Source organism: Trachypithecus francoisi, unplaced genomic scaffold, assembly GCF_009764315.1.
Source record: "Trachypithecus francoisi isolate TF-2019V2 unplaced genomic scaffold, Tfra_2.0 Lachesis_group12, whole genome shotgun sequence".
NCBI lineage: Eukaryota > Metazoa > Chordata > Mammalia > Primates > Cercopithecidae > Trachypithecus > Trachypithecus francoisi.
In genome coordinates this window covers 76,506,973-76,531,270 of record NW_022681457.1, presented here as the reverse complement: position 1 = coordinate 76,531,270, position 24,298 = coordinate 76,506,973, and the positions used below count along the sequence as shown (strand labels likewise).

General features: G+C 49.1%; 1 protein-coding gene across 1 annotated transcript in view; it reads right to left on the bottom strand.

The window, feature by feature from the left end:
• The window catches only part of TRABD2B (TraB domain containing 2B), a 231,212-nt gene that overhangs the window by 148,630 nt on the left and 58,284 nt on the right, over positions 1 to 24,298 (bottom strand). The gene's annotated exons all lie outside the window — the stretch shown is intronic.

Genomic DNA, 24,298 nt, shown 5'->3' with positions numbered 1-24,298 from the left:
AGAGAAAGAGACAGAAAGAGGGGGGGAGAGAGAGAGAGAGAGAGAGAGAAGAAGGAGGAGGAGGAGGAGAAGGAGAAGGAAGAAGAAGGAGGAGGAGGAGGAGGAGGAGGAGGAGCAGCCAGACTCTTTTAAAGCACCGGATCTCATGGGAACCAACAGAATGAGAACTCACTCATTATCATGGGGAGGGCACCAAGACATTCATGAAGGATCTGCCTCCATGACCCAAACACATCCCACCAGGCTCCACCTCAAACACTGCGGATCATCTTTCTTTTCTTCTCCCTCCCTCCCTCCCTCCCTCGCTCTCTCTCTCTCTCTCTTTCTTTCTTTCTTTCTTTCTTTCTTTCTTCTTTCTTTCTTTCATTTTCTTTGAGACAGTCTTGCTCTGTTACCCAGGCTGGAGGCTGGAATGCAGTGGCACGATCATGGCTCACTGTTCCTCCCCTATGTGGGCTCAAGCAATCCTCCCACCTCAGCCTCCTGAGTAGCTGGGACTACAGGCACATGCCACCATGCCCGGCTGATTTTTGTATTTTTTGTAGAGATGGGGCTTCGCCAAGTTGCCCAGGCTGGCCTTGAGCTCAAGCGGTCAGCCTGCCTTGGCTTCCCAAAGTGCTGGGATTGTAGGTGTGAGCTACTGTGCCCAGCAGGGATCATGTTTCAACATGAGATTTGGTGGGGACAAGCATCTAAACCATATCAGGAAGGTATTCTTACTACCTTCATCTTATAGGTGAAGAAACTGAGGTTTAGGGAGGTTAAATAAAGTGTCCAAGGTCAAAGGACAGACAATAACTCCAATTCATCCCTAGGACTGACTTCCCTAAAACCTGACTCCTCAGAAGGCCTTTTCTGACTGTTCAGCCAGGATCAAGGACTCCTCCTGTCAGCCTTCACAGCTCTGTCTGTCCAGGATGATCTGCTCATTATTTGCTGAACTGAAACAGTCGCAATTAACCAACAAAGTTCTAGGATGGCCATGGGAAGCAGTGAGTACCTTGTCACTCAGAGACTGCGAGAATGAGTCAGTGACCCTCAGTCACAGAGCCATGCAGTGGACCGGCACTGGGTACGTGTACCCTCCCCCATGGGAGTCCAGGAGGCTTCTTGAAGTTCAAAACCCTAGAGAGTAGTAGTTAGAAAAAGCACAGACCTGTATGCTGTGAGTCCTGGGCCACGCCATTTCTCTCTCAGAGCCTGTGTCTTCATCTATAAAACAGAGGTAAAATACCTATCCTCATATGGCATAGCTTGCTCTTTTACCGGCATGTCCATTCTCTCCTTTTTCCATAGTAATAAAACCCCTCATTTTCATCTGAGCACATGGCCACCCAGAAGAGACCCCATTTCTCAGTCTCCTCTCACAGTTAAATGTGGCCAAAAGACCAAGTTGTGGCCAATGGGTCATGAGCAGGACCGATGGGTCTAATTCCAGGCTCTGCCTTTCTCCTTGCCCAAGGCTGGAATGGCCAGGCAGAGGGTGGAGCCACCTTAGATCGGAGGCAATTCCTGGCGATGGTGGAGAAGCCGTGAAAAGAGCCTGAACCTTTCATAGCTTCCTGGAGCACAGCGCCAGCCCCAGCCGGGACTTTTACTTTGGGGAAAACAGAAACGTCTAATAGAAAGCCATCCTACCCTTAGATTGAATCTGCATTCCTTCTAACAGCCTTATAGGGTAATTGTGACAATTCAATGAGACAATGCACATAAAGGGACACCTCAGCGGGGTGTAACGCACAGGTGGCATTCTGGTGGTTAAATTCATTGTTTCCAGCGAGCTGACCCTTGAGGACCCACTCTGCACAGGCCTGGGGGACACCACGCCAAGACCAGTCTCCTCAGAAACTGCTGGTGCAAGTTACAACCTTTTCCCCAGGCTCTTCCTACGACAGAAAGAGTAAGATGTGATAGAATGATAGAAAGACACAGACAGGAGGCAGCAAGTGTCTTTCTCCTTAGAGAAAGAACAGGCCGAAGAACTCCTGAGTCACGGAAGTGGCTGGACTGACTCAGGCCAAGGTACCGTCTGTTAGTTCTATAAGCGGCACTCATCCTGCGAACACCACCCTCATGTGGACGGGTCCCTGGACATGGGTCCCACGTGGTCCTGCCCCAGGAGGAGCTCATGGGCTATTGCGAGCCCCTTGTGTCCCCTATGGAGCCACAGCTCAGGAGCGCAGGCCCCTGTCTCCTGTATCCCTGTGTTGTCTCTATGCTGTCTGTCCACCAGGACGGGCTACATAATTTGCGAGGTCCAGTGCAAAAGGAAAATGAGGAGCTCCTTATTCACACATTATTAAGAACTACGTAACAGCAACAGCAGAAGATGAAATAAACACAGGGCCCTGTGTGACACACAGGTTTCATGCCTGTGAAGGAAGCTCTGCCATACTGGGTGCCCAGTGCTCTGTGCCACACACAGTAGGCAGTCATGGAGTGAATGCAATCAGTGTGGATCACGGAATGCCCAAGTACTATGGCTTCATCATCAAAGCAGTTGGGCTGGATGTGGTTTTGTTATTCTTTTTCCCAAGCCCAATTCTTTACATCTCTTGGAGGAGGGGGCTGAGGGAGGCACGGGGGTCAGAGGCCAGAGGTCAAACAGAAAACAAACTTCCCTGAATGACTGAGTGGGCAGGAGTCAGCAACAGGCATTTCTGAGCCGTTCTCCTTGTTTCTTGCCACAAGATATAAACTAATCTATTTAGTTAGAAAAACATGGTTTATTGCAATCTAAGTAATTTGTATTTCTTTTTCTACCACAAGATGTAAACTAATCTAGTTAGCTAGAGCAAGTTGGTTTAACCGAATTCAAAGTAATTACCTTCCAAAGCAAAGCGATGTGTGGGTTTTTTCAGTTTGCCTGGTTTTTAAATTTTTTTTCCTTTCCAGTATTCAAAGGCTGAGACATATATGTACTTATGATTAAATAAAACCCAGCCGTCTTTTGGTTTTGGTTTGCCGGGGCCTTGGCCTTTCTGGAGGGTCTCAGTCTCCATCCCACCATCTGGGATTTCCTGAAAATGTGCTGGAGGTGGCATGGAAAATCCAGTATGTATTCTAGTGGAAAAACAATTTGTAACAACATTTCCTGGAGTGGTGGAGTTTTAACTCATTGAGAGGGTATTTACCATATGCTGGGAGGGCTTAGAGAGGGCAGCCCAGCGCTGGGGAGACATCAGGTTTCATCTTGGTCACCTCAGGTTGTGGGTTCTCCGGGGCGGCCCTTCTGTGTATGCTCAGCCTTGTGCAACAAGGGACACTCACTCTTCTCAGGCCCACCTTGTCCCAGGAGCTGGCAAGGAAGCATCTCACTCTACCTAGTCATTATCATCTCCAGAAGATTACCATCTCCAGGACATTGGGGAAGACTGAGGCTCAGCGGGAAGAAAGGACTTGTGGCCACAGCTCTAGGAAGCAGCACAGGCCGCCCATAGCACTACTAATCCAGAACCCCCTGTGCCTTCCACCAGAGGCCACAGCAGGTTACTGCCTGATTTCAAGTGTCTGGGCAGCTCCTGACTGTGAAAAGGCTCTTTTTACTTCTTCAGTTCAGTTCCCCCACCAGACCTGGCTCCATGCTCTGCAGCCCTCTCTTTATCCTCCACTCCAGGACAGCCCAGCAGACATTTGGGGAAAATGACTTTATCCTTCCCAAGCTTCTCCTCTCCATGCTTAGCCCCAGTTCTTACAGTTCCTTGTAGCTCCCAGGTTCACTCTCACCACCTTCCCCCAGATCAATCCACTCTCTCCTGAGCACTCGTGGGCACTGGGTGCTGCCTTTTATCCAAACTGACCTGGGGCTGGGAATGGGATTAGGCTGAGCAAACCAATATGGTTTCCAGCGTTAGCTCTCTGCAAGCGGGATACGTGACCTAAGTGTGCTCTGCACCCATCAGAAACGACACCATTTCTAATGGCAGAGAGGCACCCAATCAGTCTGGGAAACCCAGCTGGCTGTTTATCCAGTGCCTGTTTTGCACTTTGTCCCCAGACAAAGGTTTGACTTTCTAAATGATACTTTGAATGGCTGCCTTTTTGTCCCTTGAAGTCCCAGCACAGACCCAAGACAGGAATGCATGTGGTGGTCAGCACCCCACGAATATGAACTCCTATGAAAGCAGTCTGGGGTAGCACGGAGTTCCTACTTCCCTCCTCCCTTCCTTTCCTACTTCGTCATGCTGCCATCACCTGGCTCCAAGAGAAGAGCAGCTATGTCCTTTCTGTTGAAAGCATCAGGAAAAGAGCAATAAACAATTAAATAAAGAAACTTAAGGCGAGGAGGGGAAAGAGCCTTCCATGTGCCTACATAGGAAAACTCATTTCTTTTAATTCTCCCATCAACTCTTAACGAGCAGTACTATTGCTGCCATTTTATAGATGAGGAAACTAAGGCCTGGTTGATTAATTTGCCCAAGTTCAGCAACTGAATAAATAAATGGTGGAGTCAGGCTGGGGCCTGTGTCATTCGCTTCTACAGCCCCAACATGGCAGCCTGCCTCGGTAAAGTGCTGGAACTGCTCACTCTGTCGCAGCTTCTTGAATTCTTTGTAGACTTCCAAAGTTCCCAAACACACCATATGGCAAAGTCTGGATAACTGGAAATGGGGGCAAATTATCCACCTTTGAAATCAATTCCAGCACCTGGCAGGTGAAGTTGTGAGCCCCAGTCCCAAAGATTACAAATACCTTCCTTTGCAGTTGCCTTGGTAAAATGATCCCTGGTCGAGAACTAGCCCAGAGAATGCAAGCATTGCACAGACACAAGAGCAGCAGGAAGAGAGGCGTCTGACCTGAAACCTCTCACAAACACAAGTGTTTTTCTTACGGAGTTTCCTCCCCTCAGCTCTTTCAGGCTCCTGTCCTGGTGACCTGGACAGATTCCGTGGTGCCTGCTGTGGGAGGAGCAGGGAGCTCCTCGGGGACAGGGAGGGAGCCAGAGCAATGTAGGGAAGGGGCTGCTGGAATGAATGGAGTGAGGGCCCAGAGCCAGCTCATTTGCCCAGGGGCAATTTTAGCAGCAGTGTGCAGTTGGATAATTGAAATCTGGGGTGAGTGCTGGTACACAAGGAGTGGCTTACAATATAAATAGAGAAGACTACTCCAGCGCCCACTGTGCCTCTTTCCCTCCACTGCCAAATCTTCTGGGGTTTCTGGACCTGGCCCCCTCCATAGGAAGAGCTGGTCCATTGGCACTGCTCATAAGGCCTGAGTCAGCAGAGTCAGAACCGGGTCTTGGAAGGGGATGGAGATGGAGTTATCCTTTCTGTGAGGGCCAGGGAGTGAGCAGAGCTTACCTGAGCCCTTCACTTATTCATTCAAAGGCACTGGCTTTAGGCTGAATGCTGGGGGGCAAGGATGAACCAGATAGACACAGTCCTCTGTGGCCCGGGCTCTGGGTATAGACCTGGTTAGATGTCCCTGCCTTCCAGGAGCTCAGTCATGGGGAAGATAGACACGAAAGCAGCCCACTTCAGTACAGCGAGACAAATGCAATGAGGCAGATCCATGAACAAGGAGCAGAGGCACCTAGAGCATAAGGAGGGTCTTGCTCACTGGTGTATTCCAAGTACTTGCAATAGGGCCTGGCACACAGTAGGGGTGCAGTTAGCACATCTTGTTACTGCAAGGAGTGAGGCGATTAGGTCGGGGCATTCTGGGCAGATGGAACATCATGCACAAAAGCAGGGAGGTGCAAGAGAGGGGTGAATTGTGCAGGAGACTAGAAGCAACTCCAGAGAGCACTGCCTCGGTAGGCAACAGTAAAGTGGAGGCTACAGACTCTTCTCAAAGGCCTCTGAAGTTGGGAATACCTTGTTGAAGTTCACATAGTCTTTCAGCAATGGATTTCAGAGCCAGAGGCATGGGGACTTACAAGTGTATTACACCCAGGCCCTACACTGGATCATGCCATTTGCATGTGTATACGCTGCCTGGCCCAGTCCCATCACACTAACAGGCTGAGAGAGTCTTTACTGACCCATTTTACAAATGAGTAAAGTCAAGTCTCAAGAGGAAAAATAGATGCCTAGTTTCACACAGCTTGTAAGGGGCCAGGCAGGGATTCAAAGTCAGGATTAAGACATTCCATGCTCCCATGCTCTTTCACTCCCTGGAGTGCAGCTTAAATTTGAGATGGTGGGGTGGAAACAAGGGCCAGGTCTTTGTATCCAGCTGTTCCTACAGAACCAGAACTCCCTGGCTCCTCTCGCCTTCGGGGGATGTCCTGTCAGTCACAGCCTCCTGTCACAGGGCATGAAGTGACTGCTGCGCCCCGTGCTGGACCCTGGGAGCTGAACATGCAGGGTAAGCCCTGTCGTGCCCCCACCCTCCCCTACCCCTACCAGGCGGTGACCCCAATTGCTGCGTAGTCATGGCTGACAGGTCTCCGGGAGACACCTGTTTTTCATTGTAGGCCCCTGTGGCTCTCTGGCAGCGGCTGTGTTTGTTTTGGGGAGGAGGGTGCAGGCTGGGAGGAAAAAGCCTTCTCTGCAGGTCTGCAAGGACCTGGGGTTGCTGAGGAAGCCACAGATAGCCTTAAAGGGGACAAGAGAGGGGAAGGCACCTCTGGGGCAGCAGTGGACAATGGCTGCTCGCCTGCTCCTCACCCCTTACTAGTTGGCTGAGGTGGCGGCGGCAGGGGGGGGTGTTGAGGGGGAAATGCAGTCTCAGCTGCAGAAGGAGATGAAATCGACTGAGGCCCAGCCCTTACAGAAGCCTCCCCTGCTTCACTGCCTCCCCTCGCAGCTGTTCACTCATTGGTTCATCCATTCATTCAACATTCCAGCATCCACCAAGGAGCCCACTACTGTTGGGAGCCCTGGAAGCACAAAGATGGATCAAACATGCCCCTGGCATCAAGGGACTTCCAGACAGGTGGGGGAACACTGAAGGGGGGGACCAGCTGTGGGATGAGCACTGTGACTGAGGGCAGCAGCAGAGGGCTGGGGGAAGCATGCAGGGTTGGAGCAGCTAACTACTGGGGACCAGTCAGTCAAGGAAGGCTTCCAGGAGGAGGGGGCACTTTGCCAAATCTTGGAGGTCAAGTACAGGTGGACGAAGGTAGGAAACAACATCTCACAGAGGGTGACGAAATGGAAGCAGGAGAAATTTCTGCACATTGGCTGAATGACCAGAAAATCCACACAGGTAGAGAAGGGCCTATTAGGAAAGCTGCAGGACATGGGTCAGCGATGGGCAGGGTCAGACTGGGGGGGTTTACACCTTCTCTTCTAATGCCTTCCCACCTGGCTCTTCTCTTTCTCTATTCAAACCCACTTCACAGTTGCCTTCTCGTCTCTTTTCTTCTCCCCATTCTGTTTCATATCCTCCCCAGTCCCTATCTTGACTGATCATGAGAGGCACAGTCTGAGAAAGCTCCAACTATGTCTCAGGCACCAGCCAAAGCACTGTACACAGTTTAACGTTTGCACTTAAAACTGTTCTATGAAGCAGGTACTGTTTTCCCATCTTGCAGATGAGAAAATAGACCCTGAGAGGTTAAGCGATTTGTTCAAGACCACGTACAGCTCCTGCAGAGCAGGGTCAGAGATGCATCCAGACCCAACAGATAGTGTTCAGGTGTCATGGACCAAGTCCAGCACACAAGGACTGGCTCCAGGACTCCCCTGGAAGTTGGTGGGCCACAGAGGTGAGAAGAGAGAGTTCCACAGGCCCTGGGCAGGCAGTCCAGATAGGCCAGCAACCCCAGAAACCCTTAGAAAGTGACTTCTGGGCCGGGCGTGGTGGCTCAAGCCTGTAATCCCAGCACTTTGGGAGGCCGAGACGGGCGGATCAAGAGGTCAGGAGATCGAGACCATCCTGGCTAATACGGTGAAACCCCGTCTCTACTAAAAAATACAAAAAACGAGCCGGGCGACGAGGCGGGCGCCTGTAGTCCCAGCTACTCGGGAGGCTGAGACAGGAGAATGGCGTGAACCCAGGAGGCGGAGCTTGCAGTGAGCTGAGAGCCGGCCACTGCACTCCAGCCTGGGCGGCAGAGCAAGACTCCGTCTCAAAAAAAAAAAAAAAAAAAAAAAAGAAAGTGACTTCTGAAATGCTGGGTGCTGAAGTCCAGGATGCTCCACTGAGATTCTAGCCTATCTTTCCTGCCACAGTGAAAATCCATTCCCCCGTATCTGCGGCTGGGTGGGCGTCAGGCAGCAGGCTGAGAAGCTATTACCTCTGTCACTCATGGGACACTCCTCCCAAGTTCTAATGGGTTAGAAATCAGCGTTCTTGGCCAGGTGCAGTGGCTCACGCCTGTAATCCCAGCACTTTGAGAAGCTGAGGTGGGAGGATTGCTTGAGCCCAGAAGTTTGAGACCAGCCTGGACAATACAGTAAGGCCTTGTGTCTATGAAAAATTTTTTAAAAAGGCCGGGCGCGGTGGCTCAAGCCTGTAATCCCAGCACTTTGGGAGGCCCAGACGGGTGGATCACGAGGTCAGGAGATCAAGACCATCCTGGCTAACATGGTGAAACCCCGTCTCTACTAAAAAATACAAAAATCTAGCCGGGTGAGGTGGTGGGCGCCTGTAGTCCCAGCTACTCGGGAGGCTGAGGCAGGAGAATGATGTAAACGTGGGAGGCGGAGCTTGCAGTGAGCTGAGATCTGGCCACTGCACTCCAGCCTGGGCGACAGAGCGAGACTCCGTCTCAAAAAAAAAAAAAAAAAAAGCCAAGCATGGTGGTATGTGCCATGTGCCTGTGGTCCCAGCTACTTGGGAGGCTGAGGTGGGAGGATCTCTTGAGTCCAGGAGTTTGAGGCTGTAGTGAGCTATGATTGCACCACTGCACTTCTGTCTCAAAAAGAAAAGAAAAGAAAAGAAAAAAAGAGCAAGAGAAACCAGTGTTCTTGCCTCCCTCTTGTTTTTTCCAGAACAAATCCTCCTGAATTCGTTATGCTCTATGACACGCATGTTGGCCCACAGGCGTGTGTTGCTGGGGAAGGGCTTTAGACTCAGGCTGGCTGGGTTTGGTTGGTTGTTGTCATGAAGAAGTGCTCTTTCCCATTACAAAGCCTCTTAACATGTGCTGTCCTGTCTCATTCTTGCAACAGTTATTATTCCCATTTTGCATTTGGAAGAGCTGAAGGTCAGAATAAAGTAATTTAGCAGTCAGTGGTGCTACCTGGATTTAGAAAAGAAAGCCTCCTATGTACTCTGCTTTTAAGGCCGAGGCAGGACGTCACCTTCACTCTACAGCCTGCCATGGTTCCTTGAAGTGCCCTGAGTGGACCTGAGACCCTGCCAGTACCATACTGCATGGAAGGCAAGGGTTCATCTGTCTGTCTCCGTGGCTGGGCTGTGAATGCCTTATGTGTCTGCATCGCCAGCGCCTTTCTGGCAGCCCTGCACATGGCAAGTGTGCTACAATTGTGTAGCAAGTGGATGAATAGGAAAACATTAGCCACCATATTTGGAGAACAGACTGTCTGTCAACAATGGTGACACAGAGAATGTGACCCACCCTCCGAGTTACATGCTGTTACTCACATTTTAGAGAAGAGAACAGGCTCAGAGGGACCTGTCCAAGGTCACATAGCTAGTACACGGCATGGCAGAATCTGAATCCATGTCTATCTGATTCCAAACACAGTGGCCTTCACTGCTATCCCGCCCATAAAGAAATTCTTGTTGAGTTTATGAATACCCCCTCCCTCCTTCTCTTCCTTTCCTCCAACTCAGGCAAGCACGGGTAGAGGAGACCATGTGGAACTGTGCACTCAGATAATAATCAGGAAGCCTGGCCATAAGCCAGGACGGGGGGGGGAAAGAAAGGACTCCAAGCTCTTCGTGTCCAGCCAGACTCATACCATTCTATGCCCCCATGCAGACTGGGGAAAATCAGTGACCAAGGTCCAGAGCCAGGGCTAGAGGTAAACAAATCCAAGAACTTGATCTGAGCCATAGTCTGGGCTGTGGTTCCTTCTGCCCAGGCTGACCAAAAGCCAAAGGATTTGGGAAACTCAGCTCTAAGTGGCCCCAGAAAACCACATCAGGAGCTAACAGATGTTCCTTCCTCCTCTCTCACCTGGAGAATCCTTGCTCATTCTTGCAGGCCCTGTTGGGATGTCACTCCTCTGAGGTGTCTCCCTGGAGCTTAGTCACTCCCTCTGGGGCTCCCGCAGTCCGTCAAACTGCCCACTGTACAATCATTGTGTGCTGTGGTCATCTGCTTTATTATAGGTCTCCCCAGTTCATGCAGACAGAGTGCTCTGTGCTTGTTAAATGAATGGGCCAATAAAGGAATAAAAGGGTCAGTGAATAAATGAATGAATAGACAATTACATGAACAAATGAAAAAGGAAGTAAATAAATGTATGGATGGGAGGATAAAAGAGAGGGAATGGAGTAAGTGGCTGGCTGGCTGGGCCAGTGAATGAACTGCATGCTCTCAGCCCTCTCCATGGTGAGCTATCCAAGGAGACTGAAACATCTCTTAGCCATAGAGGGCTCCAGAAATCGAAGGGGAGCCAAACAGCAAAGTCTATCTTAAAAGTTGCCTGGAGCTATAGTCCTATCCCCCAAAGAGGAGCTTCCTGCCTTCAAATCCCTCCAAGAGAAGTTGGAAAAAGCAGCTCAACTGCTGGCTGGGTTCCACCTTATCTGTTGGCTAACTGTGGGGAAATCAGCACCTCTTTATGGACTTTGGTCTCCCCACCTGTAAAATGAGAGGATTGGGCTGGACTAGACAGTTCGTAAGGACCTTCTAGTGGATCAATGCACAGGGCAAGAGTTCTAAGGAGGACACTGCTCAAGGGAAGAGAACTTGCATGCCCATGTCTGTTCCTGTGCCTGAGCCGGGTCACTGCTTCAGTCAGCTCCTGTCATGCCCTTCCAACAAGGCATACTAAGTGCACAGCACTGCATGCCAAGTGCTTAGAAGGAGGGATCTGGTAGGGCTTCCTGGAGAGGGGAGTGCTGGTGCTGGGGCGGGAAGGAGAGGGAAGATGTAAATAGAAGGAGAGGGGTTGAGAGGGCTCCTGGATGTGGCACTGAGCATCAGTTATTGTTCCTTTAGGTGGGACAGGAGATGAAAGAGATGTAGGCACAGACATACCTCAGCTTCCTGAACAGACTTTACACAGAAAGCTCAATTACCTTTGGAGACATTGGTCTGCTACTATTCTAGTAGTGTGTGAGACTTTGGTACATGTATAGTAAGATGAGACTCATTATGTTACCTGTATCATAGGGTTTTCCTGAGGATTGAGTGGTGAATGATGCCCAGTGCCTGGCAGAGTACTCAGTGGCTCCATGAATCAGAGGCAGGTGTTATTATTATTCTTGTACAGTGAAGGCAGTGAAATTCAGAGAGGGGAAGTGATGTGTCCAAAGTCACACAGAGCAAGTCAACCCTAGATTTCTGGACGTCCTGTCCCCGGCTTAATCCTCAGCAAATTAGAGGTCAAGAGGGCTACAGGTTTAAGACAATGGCCTCTCCTGTCCTCAAAATGATGCATGACCTAGACTACATGACTCTGAATCAGAGCACTTTCCATCCAAAAGAGTGTTTCCCCGTTCAAGGTGACCCTGGGAAGCTGGGTGTTTTCCCCTGGGGGCTGCCTCACTGACTCTGCCCTGGGTTGCTGCCTCTTTGGAAGCTACTCTGGAAGCTGAAAAGCATTCTTTAGCATGGCTATGAAGTGGGGAAACCTTGGTCTTCTGAGCTGGAAGCAGCCAAGATGTGCAGTCAAAACTCAGAGAAAAATGGAATTTAGCCACTAGTCAGAGGTCCCTGGCAGTGCCCGTCCCCTATCCTGAGCTGTAACTCCCTGCAGGGCAGAAAGCCTCTTTCTTTTTTTTTTTTTTTTTTGAGACGGAGTCTCGCTCTGTTGCCCAGGCTGGAGTGCAGTGGCCGGATCTCAGCTCACTGCAAGCTCCGCCTCCCGGGTTTACACCATTCTCCCGCCTCAGCCTCCCGAGTAGCTGGGACTACAGGCGCCCGCCGCCACGCCCGGCTAATTTTTTGTAGTAGAGACGAGGTTTCACAGTGTTAGCCAGGATGGTCTCGATCTCCTGACCTCGTGATCCACCCATCTCAGCCTCCCAAAGTGCTGGGATTACAGGCTTGAGCCACCGCGCCCGGCCTTTAAGCCTCTTCCTTATTGGCGTTTCTACAGTGCTGAGCACAGGGCTGCATGCTTGACAGGTACTTCAGGATGAATGAGTGAATGACACTATGGGAGATCTGGAGGACCCCTTAGACATCATGTGGTCTATCTCTTGTACTTTATGAATGCCCTGGCAAGGGGAAGGGGCTTTCTCAAGGTCATACAGTCAGTGATGCACACAGAACTGCAATCCACCCTCTTGGACTCCTCTCGGACTACAGTGTTCCTTCTGCTGCACAACTGCCTTGACTATGCAAACTACCCATTTTATTAAAGGAATTTAGCAACACCTTTGAGGTTTGCACTCTCAGCTTGCTGCACCTTTCTTGGCCTAGACACATACTCACTAAATGTTTGTCAAACTGGACCACAGAATTTGCTCTGTGCTTGGTGCTCGCTGAAACCTTTCTCTGCCACATCTGCACCGTTGGTGGTCTCTCCCCAACTTCAGACTCCTTAGGAATGACAGGTCATGGTGGACCAACTGCTGGGTCAGAATGACCTGTGAATTTCCAGAAGTGGAGATGTTTTCTGGGCTGGAAACCATGATCTCCAAAGACACAAATATGCAAGTTGCCTCTACTGCCAGGGCCAGCAGCTAAGAAAGACAAGTCCCAAGGTGGGGCTGGTGGGCAGAGCAGAAGCTTCCCAGGCCCTTTCCAGATTCCTTCCAACAACCATCTCCAAAGGGTCTCCAGACTGTGACACACACAGCTTTCATGACAAGAGATGAAAAACGAAGTCACTGTTTCCTTCCAGGCATCCCAGATGTCTCTCTCTTCCCATCCCTCTATGTGACAGCGTCTCTGCTGTGTTTTAGAACTGGATTACTCTATGTTTGTATTTTTGTTGTATGTTGCAAAAAAAAAATGCTTCTGAGAATCTGATTGTGCAGGGCTCAGCAAAGCCAACTGTCTCTAAAACCTCTTTGGCTTCACGACCTTTTATTAGCAAAGCACCTACTATGTGCAATGGAATGTGCTAGAAATTCTCATGCAATGCCAGGAGACTCTGGCCGTCACCCTTGTATCCTCAACATCTACTAAAGGACCCTGAATCCAAAGACATAGTAGTCACTGAATAAGTGACTGTAAAGAAAATTAGGGGATCTGACATGTATTGAGTACCTAATATAGGCTAGAGTCTATATAAGCTCACTAATCCATACCTCAACTAGAAAAGTAGGCCCTGTGATCCCCAGTTGACAAGTAAGGAAACATGTTCAGAGAGGGAAAGTAAGCTATCCATGGTCACACAGCTAATGAGAGGCAGAACTGGGGTGCAGACTCAGGGCTGTCCATCTGCAAAGCCCATGCCATTTCTGCCATCTGTGCTGCTGCAGTCCTCCAGGTCTCTATTTAGCCAGTGGGATGATTAATATCTATACTCTCTCATCTGGTTCCCTAGATAAGCAGCAGTGTGAGCTGGCCAGGGGGCTGGGACCCAGGCTGTGGCTGACATGTACCTAGCTTACTGCCATGGAGAATGGCTACTCGCCATCTCTACCAAGAATCACAGAATCAACAAGCCTTGGCCCAGGCTCCACAAGAGGCCAAAAGCAGGACTGAGTGGGTGACCAGGGTCAGGGCCTGGTCAGACACCAGGTAGGAATCACTGGGGCCAGGTCAGGGCTGAAGCTTGTGGTCAAGGACTCTGAATGGACAAAGTGGATCATAACACAGAACCTAAACCTTGGCTTCATCAGCACCACACAGAATCTGGCACAATTAAAGAAAACCAGCCAGAAAGGTGCCAGGGGTGGAGTTGCATGGGCCTGGGCTGCACATTGGCTTCACCTGCCACTGGTTGGGTAAGCATGGGCATCTCCCTGGGTCTCTCTGAGCCTCAGCTGTCATCTATAAGATAATGATATGCACCTTTGATTCCTTCCTTTCCTCACCTCCCAGATCTGATCACACACAATGCTCTGTTGATTCCCCCTCCTCAATGCACTCAAATCTATCTTCTTCTGTTCATCTCCACAGCACTTCTTCCCCTGGAAATCTAGACTTATTTCCTAAGTTTCCACATCTACTCTGACCGCCCTCTAGGCCGTTCTCTGCAGTCCACTGATGGTGTGCTTTTCAAAAGAACAAATCTTCTCATGGGACTCCCTTGTTTAAAACCCTTCAAGGGTCCCTAGCGCCCTTCAGCTAAAGTGAAAGATCCTGAATGGCCTTATAAAGCTCAGGGTCTGGCCTCGGCCTTTCTCTCTGTCTCAAAGAGAACCTCCCTTCCTTGTGCACTGCAAGGCATATACACAGCTGCTTCTCTCTGAGCCTCAAATGCACCAAGCCCTTTCCTACCTCAGGTATTCACACTCGTGGTTCCTTGGCCTGAAACCTTCCTCTTTACCACCTTTCCCTGCCCAACCTACTCAGCCTTCAGGTTTCAGCCTGAGTGTCACCTCCTCAGGGGATCCCCCTCCGGCCTTGGTCTCAGGCCAGGCCCCATGCCAGTCATTCTACATGCTCTGTCCTCCTCCTTCTCTGCGGGATTCATCACCCTGGTAATTAAGACAGTAATGTATTCAGGCAATTACTTGTTCAAGATGAGTTTTCACCACTGGATTCTCAAGAGGAAAAGGAATGGGAGCGACTTGGTGGACACAGTATCTTCAGCACCTAACTGTGCCTGGCATAAAGTCAAGGTTCAATGCAGCCAATTTACAGGATGAATAAATGAATCCTAGCCATCCCTGACCACTGCACAGGATGTCAGAGGATCTTGGGAAAGGATGGCTGAGAAAGGGATTTTTCATCATAACTGGCTCTTCAGATGTGGATGATGGTTAATTTTATGTGTCAACTTGGCTGGGTCATAGTATCCAGATATTTGGTCAGACATTATTCTAGATGTTTCTGTGAAGATATCTCTTTTGATGAGGTGAACATTTAAATCAGTAGACTTTGAGTAAAGCAGATTACTTCTATAACGTGGGTGGGCCTCATCCAATCAGTTGAAGGTTGTAAGAGAAAAAGCCTGACCTCCTTCAAGGGAGAGGGAATTCTGCCAGCAGATGACCTTGGACTGTTCCCTAGGTCTCCAGTCTGCCGGTCTACCCTGAAGACTGTGTACCTGCACCTTTAAAATCTTGCAAGCCAATTCCGTTAAATCAATCTCTCTCTCTCTCTCTCTCCACACACACACACACACACACACACACCCTATTAGTTCCGTTTCTCTGGAGAACCAGACTTATGCAAGTGGCCTGAGATTTATGGTCTAGAATGTTCCTGGTCTTTATTCAGCCTTCAGTATCACTTAAAGGGGCAGCTGCAGAACCTTGGGTCTGCACCTAGGATTCAAGGGGAAGTTTTCACTCTGCCACAGAATACATGGGTGGCCTCCCCCATACCAGAGTCCCTGTCCAGGTTCCCACAGATGGAAAGGGAGTGGCAGTGAAATTCACCGGCTCAAGCATCTTGGCTGCTTCCAGGGACTGGACTCAGAAGACTAAGGTTTACCGACTTCAGAACCATCTGAGGAATGATACAGGCTGTCAGGCAGCTCAAAGCAGAATACAGTACAGCAGTGCATTGTGAACTGAAAAGCACACCTTAGAGCTGAAAAGCTCTTGTCCCCAGCCGACACCCGATGCTCAGAATGCGGACTCCTATACCGGTACATGGTCCCTTAAGGAATTCAAGCCGAGGCTGCTTTCTCTGAGAACAAGAGGAGCGGCGACTGGGTAAGACTGAATGATGTAAAATGATCCCATTAGCCAGAACAGAGGCACCCAGCCCTTTATGTCCCGTCTAGTTCCCACCTTCTCAGACTTGACCCCCAGCTGCGAAGGGTGCCAACAGAACCCAGGGTAGACTGCTGGGCAAACGACAGCATTTTCAAAGCAGTAATTTTGCCTGCTCTTAGCCTGAAAGAGGAATGGAAGTAAGCAAGTAGAGGACATATAAGTTCAAAACCTCTTCCCACCACTCTGCTTGCCGTCACTTCTCTCAGTGAAAGAAGCTTCCTCTGGGGCCATCCAGGGCAGAGGACCGGCGCTCCCGCTGGCCTGCCTGGTGGTGAGAAAGGTGCAGGGAGCTATCCCCCACCCTTTCTTAGTCATGGTCCTTTAGTGACTAAGAACTTACTCCCGTGAAAAGGGCAAGTCTCTGTCTGCAACCAGAGGCAGGGCTTGGTTCAGTGTGGGGCCAGGGTCAACTGTTAGGCTGTGACCCCCAATGGCTTTGATTCCTGGGAAGCCACCTAGCCCAGAAAGTAACTGAATCTTTCTCTTAATATTTCCAGCAAACTGATCAAGCCTTTTTGAAACCCAGTCCAGAGATCTCACCTTCTCTACTTCCTAAGGTAGGACAGAAACTCTCATGATTCTAGTTTTGATTAGTCTGACTTCCAGTCCTTCTTCTTACTCTCTCTCAAAACATCCCTATCCCATCCTCTGGTGTCCTTACACAGTTTCATGAGGATCGTATAGAAAATAGACTTTAAAAACATATTAGCACTTCTCAGAGCCTTTTATCCTTCATAAATGAAGAATTCAAAAAGTATTAAGGAATTAAATTGAAAAAAGAAAGCAAAGAATGAGGATATGAAATTTTTATATTTTATATTTTATAATGAAAATAATTCCGATTAAGATTTTACTTCACGAGATTCAAGAACTGACCTCCACAGAAATGGGAAAAAAATCTCTGTAGTGTAATAGCATCAGCAAGTAACATTTACTGAGAAGTAGTGACTTAGCAAGTTCTGTTTTATATACTTTCTTTCATTTAATCCTCACTAAACAGCCCTGTGAGGAAGTTTCTATTATCTCCATAACACACAGTGCTGAAGATGTTGGAGCCTCATGCTCTGGTTTGGTTTAAATTAGATCTCAGAGGACACAGTTTGTCCTAAGGAGTAAGTCTTTCTCTTGGGGTTTAAGAGATGGAGTTCGTCTTTCTTTGAGCACTTACTATATGCCAAGCATAGGCTAAACAGTTTACAAGTATTATTTTGTTGAATTCTTACATCCATTTACAAGTATCGTTATCCTTCCTAACGGAGACAAGAAAGAAATGTCTCAAAAGTCTAGGCTGCCATGGTGCAGGAGAGGGATTAAAGAAGAGGCTGGTGTATAACTTCCTTTATATCTTTATTTTATTTCAATACTTTTTTTTTTTTTTTTTGAGACGGAGTCTCGCTCTGTCGCCCAGGCTGGAGTGCAGTGGCCGGATCTCAGCTCACTGCAAGCTCCGTTTCCCGGGTTTACGCCATTCTCCTGCCTCAGCCTCTTGAGTAGCTGGGACTACAGGCGCCCGCCACCACGCCCGGCTAGGGTTTTGTATTTTTTTAGTAGAGACAGGGTTTCACCGTGTTAGCCAGGATGGTCTCGATCTCCTGACCTCATGATCCGCCCATCTCGGCCTCCCAAAGTGCTGGGATTACAGGCTTGAGCCACCGTGCCCGGCCTATTTCAATACATTTTGTAGTTCTAGGATAGAAGAATTATATACCTCTTCTGTTCAACTTTTCCCTGTGTCATTCATATAAGTGTGATGCAAATGTTATAATCATTTAAATTTTATGCTCTATTTGTTTTTGATACATATAAATCTAATTGACTTTTATACGTGGACATAGTGTCAAGTGACTGTGCTAAATTCACTTGTTTATTCTTATAATTCGTTTTTGATATTTTAGGTAAATCGTATGTTATCTACAAATAATAAAAATGGAATCATTCCTTCTCAAAAATAAAAAATAAAAAGAAGAAGAGGCTGGGTCCCTGCCCTTTCAACTTCTTACCATATCACAGAGGAAAAGGCACCAAGGCCCAAAGATAAGACTGGGGAAATAAAATCTCACACATACAGCAGCATGGCTCCAAGAGTGCATTTGCCCTCTTTTCTGCAGGTCTGCCCAGGCCAAGTCATGGCTCCCGGGGGCCATGACTTTCCTCCTTCCCAGCATCTGGGAAGGAGGAAAGGCTTCCACTCCCAAGGCTCTTGCTCCCAGGAGTGAGTGCTTGTACTTCAATGCTACTTGATCTGCTGGGGCTCTCCCACTTTGCAGGACTGTTGGTCTTGGTTGACCAAGCACTCTGTCCTTTTATGACCCCTCCCTTGGCATCCGCCTAGACCACCTCCAGATCCTGCCATGCTATGGGACAAGATCTGGTGGCAGGCCCCTTTCCTGTTGAGAGGGGCAGGCATTACTACCCAATGGTTGTGCAGACAGAGGGGCTGGAGAGAATGGAGAGGGTTGAGGATAGGGCATATCTTCCAAACATTTTTTAGAGGAAGGAGGCCAAGAGGAATTCCCTGGGGCATGCAGCACCACAGACTGGTGCCAACTACTCAGCCCTACTCCCTTCTTCTCCAGCACACCCTTCCTGCCTTGCTTCAGAGAGCTCATCCTATAGTCTTTGCTAAGTGCTGACTGTGTATTCAGCTGAATGATGCAGGTTCAAGGAACTAGGACGTTCAATGATACATCCTAGTTCCTAGGTTCAAGAAGTAGGTTAAAAACAAGATCCACCCACAAACAAGTCCATGCAGCATACATCCATACACAGGCACTATGGTAGGCAAGTGCTGGATTGTATGACGCAGGCCAAGTTCACAGAAAGGATTGATGGAGGTGAGTGGGAAAGCTTCCTTGAAGACCTTTGGAGGGTCTAACAGGACTAAGACTGAGAATGGCACAAGATAAGAGGTCTCTTGGGAAGGGGACCTGCACGAGTGAAGGTGAGGACAGAGGCTGAGCTGGACTTGGTGAAGGCCTGGCACGGTGGCCCCAGGGCTGGGTGTGCTGAGACCACCAGAGGTGCTGGGTGCAGCCTTCCTGCTCTGGCTGACTCAGTCTTGCAGCCCTGTTTCCCTGACAGTATGGTAAATACAGAGCCTATAAATCCATCTGCAAACATCCACTCTCCGGTGCCTTCTCCCTTCCAAGCCAACAAGCCCAAAGCCATCCCATGGAACGTGAGCCTGGGAGTGCCAAGCACTATGGAGCTGGCTGCAGGCACGAGGACAGGCTTCTGGGCGAAGCTGGCTCCTTCTCAGGAGCACCTCCCTCCAGAGCGCCCAGGCCTGTCTCAGTCTAACCAGGCTGCAAGTGAGGGACAGAGAGATGCTCCAGCAGCCACTAGCAGCGGAAAAACACAGACCACAAAAAATCGCTCCATCTTTGCAAGGAGGGGACCTCCCCATTAGGGGAAATATAGGGGCCATCCATTATGGGAGGTGCCTACTAAAGATGCTGATCCCCAGTGTGCCAAGAAGAAGCTGTCAAAGCGGGAAAGACAGCCTGCAAGCCCTGTTCCTCTCTGAGCCTCTGATTCCTCATCTGTGAAATGGGAGACATTCTCCTTGTCCTGATCTCTGCATAGAAGCTGAATGGAATGGAAAAGAATTGCAAGAATAATCTTGGCCTGAGCAAGACCTCTGCTTCTCTCCCCAACAAGAGTCAGTCTTTCTGGAGAGGGGGACCCTTGGAGAGGGTTCAGTCCTTGGTAATCAAAGTGCAGTCTTGGACCAGAAGCATAAGCATCCCCTGGAAGCTTGTCAGACTTGCTGACTCTTGGGTCCTACAGTAGAACTTCTGAATTGGCATCTGTATTTTAACAAGATCCTCAAGTGATCCACAGGCAGAGTAAAGTTTGAGAAGTATTGTTCTAGTCCATGGAATGTAACCCTTTCATGTTACTAGTGAAGAAGCTGAGACCCAGTAGATATAAGTCACTTACAGGGGGCCACACAGTAAATAAGTGGTAGACATGGGCTCAAGTAGCAGTGCAGTGCAAAGGAAGAATCACAGGCCCTGAAATCAGAGCTACTTAGGTTCAAATCCTGCCTCTGCAATAATATACTCTGTGGCCTGGGAAGAAAGCTAACTAATTTCTCTGAACTTTGGTTTTGCCACCTGTAAAGTGGGTATAATAACAGCTATTTTTTAGGATTATGATGAGGATTAAAATGAGATTATGCATCAGACGCCCTGCACTGCATGCATCTCATGTTTGGTGTTCACAAGCTTTGCCTTCAGCTGCACCCCACAACCTCTAAACTCCATACCTCATGATTACTGGGCCCAAGAATCTGTGAAAAGACTGCTTTTCTGCCTCCAATAATGCAGAATTTTGAAGAGTCCCCAGTCCAATCCTCTAGCAAAAAGTCAATCTGCAAACATCATCAGTTAGTGCAGTGCCTTAGCGTACTAGTACATAGCCCATGCTCAGTAAGGTTGATGAATGCAGGACTGAAGGGTCCCTCAGGCCCTCACTCTGAGCTCATTCAGGCTCACATCCCTCATTTTCACATGTCTGGATTCTGGTCATCCTTCAAGGCCCAACCCAAACATCATGTCCTCTGAAAGTTCATGACTAGATCCCCTGTTGGAACTGATCTCCCAGGTAAAACCCTAACTGCTTTAACATAACTTACAAGGCTATCTACCTCTCAGCCTTGCATTTTGACCCTAGATGAGACAATTTGCAGGTCTCTGGGCACAGATGCCTCTTGCCTCAAGGTCTTTGCACATGCTGTTCCCTTTATCTGAAATACTCTTCTTGTAAAGCCCCCTCAATCTAATTCCTACCCAGCCTTTATGTCTCAGCCTAGAGACATAAATTAGGCTGTAATTTATGTAAATTTAGACATACAATTTTCCTGCAGAACCGGGACTAGGATGAGGAAGCAAGGCACCTGGAGCACAGAATTTACAGAGGTCCTGAGTCTCATGTGCCAACCCTGCACTTCTATGACTTGGAGAGAGAGCGCTTCCTTAAATTTTGAGTCCTAGGTGCCTCCTTTGCCTCTCCCTGGTCCTCTGGATGTCTCCTTGAATCCCCTGCTATTTCAGAGTCCCTGCTCTGTGCCATCCCCTGGTCATATTCTTTACTTAAGAGGACTGTGATTGCCTGGGTGTTTATCAGTCCCCTCTCTGAACTGTTAAGCTCCAGAGCCAGAATACTTCTGCCTTGCTCCCCATTTCACTCCCAGAGCCTGGCAGAGGGCACACATTGAATCAGTACTTGCTGGATGTTCGCAAAAGTTTGATCTCCCTCCTCCTGTGCTCTCAAATCTCATTGAAGGACCCAGTGTCCTAGCATCTATCAATCTCTGCCTTCTGCTCCACAGAATTGCCCTCATCTGGCTGGACTGCACTCCCAGGGGCCGGCCTTCGCTTTGCATGCTCAGAACCCAGCTGGGGACCTGGCGGAGAGTGGGTGTTCCTGTGCATTTGATGGGCAGGGTTAGCCCTGGAGGAATGCTGTAACGATGGGCAATGCACACTGCTTGGACTAAACCTGGTGTGGACAACTCCAGCAACATCCTCATCTCCCTCCTCACCTCCAGGCTCTCCCTGCCTCGCTCCTCTTTAGCCACATGGGCCTGTCAGAAACATCTAACTGTCTCTAGTTCCATGTCCTGAGCCAAATGCCCTTTCCCAGCCCTCTACTGCCCTGCTGTGCTATGAAAAGAGGTGGTTGTTGTGCATACCTGGCTCCCTACTTCTCCCACTTCCCTGCTCCACATATATCCCAATTCTACTGCGATACACTGTGAGACCAACTCTCCCTCGTCTTCAGTTCCCCAGGACCCAGCCAGGGAGGTGCCCAGTTCTTGAATGGAGGCTGGGCTAAACAGCACACCCTTCCCCTCCTCCCTGCCAAAAGGCCCATCCTGAGCCACGGTCAGCCAAGGTTTAGGGTCCAATTTCCTGGATGCCTTTCAGTGTCTGATAGGACATGCCAGAGAAGAGAAAGACCAGGAGGCCAGGTGATTTATGAGGGAAGTCTTGGCTTTGACAAAACTTTAGCTCCAGAGATTAAGGCAGGCGAAAGCAGAGTGCACAGCCTCTTCCTGAGGGGTGCTGGGGTTTCTCTGGGCATCTGTATCTGGATCCCTGTGGACAGCGCTGAGCTCTTGGCTGACTCCAGCTACTCCTCAGCGCCACATCCTGGAGCAGAACAAGGCCCGTGGTGGCTTAGGAAGTGAGGAGAGAGGAGTTACAAGTCAGCAATAGTAAACGAGGACTACTCTGCCTGTCTTTCTCCCTGCCACTGCCCTGAAGAGGCTTCAAAGGACAGCAGGAGCCTCAGAACTGGCTGTGTGTCAGGAGACATACACATACCTTGGCTTACAGTTGGCAACAAACAGGTGGAGACTAATTTTGCCTTCATCTTCTGGTCTCCTCTCCAAGGATCCCTCATCCTGAGAAAGAACATCTCAAGCCTGTGAGTCACACAAGTCCTCTTTCCCTCCCAGTGGCCTTCAGCTCTAGGGCTCTCTGTGGTGAGAATATGCTCACGTCCCTCACTTTACAACCAGGCAGACTGAGGCCCAGAAAGGAAAAATGACTGACCCAGCGTCTCACCAGCAGCTTATAAGCAGAGCTGGGACCTGACCCCACAGCTGTTGATTCTCTCCTGGTGCTCCCAAAGACCACCCCTTCTTGATGGGAGCAATGTAAAGACTGTGGCCACCTTCAGTCTGTGACACTGATGTTCCAGAATGTGGGCATCTGCTTACTTTATATATCCTGTGTCATTCACCAGAATATGGGCTCTGTGAGGGCTGAGATCTTTTCTGTATTATCTACTGCTCTATCCCCAGCACCTAAAACAGTTCCCAGAACATAGAAGAGATCAGAACAAATGGGTGAAGGAATAAATGAATGAGATAATAAATGAATGGTTATGTGTAGAATAAGCCATTTGTCTTGTACAGGCTTTAGGATTCCTTCTTTTTTAAAAAGGGGAGTCGATTATTCTTGCTTCAGCTTTGGAGTCCTAGATTGTTCTGGAGTCCTAGATTGTTGTAGAGCAGGAAGAACTTTAGAGAGCCTTTAATGCAGCCCCATGAAAGTATAGCCAGATCTTTCTCTTTTCCCCATCAGCAGCCATACCCCACCTTATGTTTTCTCCATCTGGACAGGTGTGCTGAGAAGACCTTTGGCAGGGGGTCTATGTCCTCATTCCTCAGATCTTGGTGGGTTCTGTGACTACTTTGACTAAGACATCAGGCAGAAGTGATGCTGTGCCTGTTTTCTGGCCCAGGACTCAATAACACTGGCTGTTCCCACTTCCTATCTCCTGGCATACATGCATGGGTTCCTGAGATGCCACGTGAGAAGTCCAACTATGCTTCTGGAGACACCACGTGGGGAGGGCAAGTATCGCAGCTGGCATCTCCCAGCTATACCTGCCTTCCAGAGGGAAGCCTCTAGAACTCATCACACCAGCCCAGCTGCCTGCCTAATACCCAAGTGAACTCTCAGGATGCTACATACAACAGAATGGCCCAGTTGCTCCCTGCCCAAGTCCTGATCCCATGGAACAGGAGCACAATAAAAGTACTGTGAAGTCACTAAGTCTATGGTGGTTTGTCACATGGCGATAGATAACCCCAACATCCAAGTAGTGACAAGTGCTGTGAGGGAAATAAAGCAGAGGAAAGGGACAAAGGGTAACAGGACTGTACCTTTCTGAGAATGTCTCTCTGAGAATATGATATTTGATTAGAGGACTTAACAGAGGGTTTTGGGCCTGAATCATTCATTGAGATGAAGTCTTGGGGAGGAGGAGTTTGGGAGGTGCAGGAAGAGTACCTGAAATCAACAGTTCTTGTATGAACACGTTAAATTTAAGATGCCTGGTGCACATCCAAGAAGAGTTGCAGAGTGAGCACTTGGAGACTAGTCTAGAGCTTTGGGGTAGAGACTGCTCCAATTTTAAGACCTCTGCATGCGTCCATGATGTAAACGATGGCATCAGTGGAGTGCCAACATGGATTCAAGTCCATGAAGCTGGGTGGGATTCCCTGGAGTATAGCTACAGAAGGTGCACCAAGGAGAGGACCAAATGGCTGACTAATGGACTGAACAAAAGTGGTGGCAAAGCAGAAGTGAGGATGAAATAGTGACAAGGATTGAGTTGAGAAGACAATGGAAGGCAGTGAAGACAGTCAGTGGAGGAGCTGAGTTATAATGGGAAGCTGAGAAATAAGGCAGGAGCTGAGGAGGGATGTGGAGTCAAGGGAGTTGTTTCTAGATGGGAGATCCTATAGCATGTGTGTCCCCTGAGTGATCAGGAGAGAGTGAGAAATTGATGCAGGGAAGAGAAGGGATAAGCACAGGAGCAAAAATTCATGCAACAGGAGAAGGAACTTGTGATTCAGGAAGCAAGTGAACAAGCAGGTGTAATTCATCCACAAGAACAGCCATAA